The sequence below is a fragment of the Cariama cristata genome, unplaced genomic scaffold (genome assembly GCF_000690535.1).
Source record: "Cariama cristata isolate BGI_N322 unplaced genomic scaffold, ASM69053v1 scaffold24426, whole genome shotgun sequence".
NCBI classification, from domain to species: Eukaryota; Metazoa; Chordata; class Aves; order Cariamiformes; family Cariamidae; genus Cariama; species Cariama cristata.
In genome coordinates, this window is record NW_009621930.1 from 20,990 (window position 1) to 21,231 (window position 242).

Below are 242 nucleotides of genomic sequence, written 5' to 3' on the forward strand. Positions count from 1 at the left end.
GCACGGGTGCCGGCAGGGCCAGAAGCTGATGAAATTACCCGGCGAGAAGAGAAGCGAGCGAGCGGGGCCTCTGCTGCCAGCCCTCGGCTTGGAAGTGTTTTTAGCAGCAAGCCGGCATCTCACTGCGAGCAATATATCAGGAGTGACTGGATACCGCTTATGACAGAGGGAGTCTTAATATTGCATTGCTTCATTTATTTAGCACCTCTCCTCTAATGCCCAGGGGAAGGATAATGGGAAAG